Here is a 1,034-nt window from a genome sequence, read left to right on the forward strand (position 1 = left end):
TTTCTGAGGTGATATCTCTATGAAAGTAGATTGCCCAACTTTCGTTCCAAGGAGTGGCTGGTGGGTTTGAACCATCAGCCTTCTGGATAGCAGTCAAATGCCTTAGGCACTACACACACACACACACACACACACACTATATACATAATTTGAGTTATTCATTAGAAAGTATATTTAGTCCAAAGGTGCATTTAAAATGGAAATGTGATCCATTTAAGATGTGTGTGATCTACCAAGCAGTGGAAGTGGATCTCCACCCTTGTTGGCGGGCCATGGACACTGTGGTGCTGTAGTGTCTGTGGTTGACTATTGCTGGAGCTCAGCCATGGAGGCTGTGCTGAATGAGCTGGTGTTTGTGGATGACCTGCTGAAGTTTGAAAAGAAATTTCAGTCTGAGGTGACAGCAGGCTCAGTGCCCAAGAGCACGCAGTTTGAATACAGTTGGTGTCTGGTGCCAGGCAAGTACAATTATGACTTCTGCAAGGCATTGTGCTGCTCGAGGAGCTGGTGCTCAAAGGGAGCAAAGATGAGCAATGGGATTACGTCTTCTGCCTGGCTGTGGGCAACTACTGGTTCAAGGAATATGGAAAGGCCCTAAGGTGCTTGCAAGAACTGCTGCAGACAGAACCCCAGAACAGCCAGGACAAGGAGCTAGAACATCTCATTGACAAGGCCATGAAGAAAGATGGACTGGTAGACATGGCCATTGGTGGAGGCATGGCCTTGGATGTGTCAGGGGTAGCTGTACTCATCAGACTTGTTGTGTCCAAGTCCAAATCCTGAACACAACTGCACTTCCTCTTCTGCCTGGGGAAGAGCTTACAGGAGTCGAAGAAGCCTATGAGTTGGGCGCTAGGCCCGAAGGACCTTCAAAGAGGGCTCTGTCCTGACTGTCCCTTCTCCATTCTTCTCTGGGACCTTGTCACTGTCTTCTATGGTCTTTAGCCCCCTCTCCCCTCAGACCCATCCTTTAGCCCCAAATCATTGCTTTGGGATGAGTGTAAATAAAACTGGGCTTTGACATGGGAAACAAA

General features: G+C 48.2%; 1 pseudogene; it reads left to right on the forward strand.

The window, feature by feature from the left end:
* Positions 1-325: 325 nt before the first annotated feature.
* LOC103205205 lies at positions 326-783 on the forward strand (annotated as a pseudogene).
* Positions 784-1,034: the final 251 nt, after the last annotated feature.

The sequence above is a fragment of the Orycteropus afer genome, unplaced genomic scaffold, assembly GCF_000298275.1.
Source record: "Orycteropus afer afer isolate SDZICR_OR568_19922 unplaced genomic scaffold, OryAfe1.0 scaffold00273, whole genome shotgun sequence".
NCBI classification, from domain to species: domain Eukaryota; kingdom Metazoa; phylum Chordata; class Mammalia; order Tubulidentata; family Orycteropodidae; genus Orycteropus; species Orycteropus afer.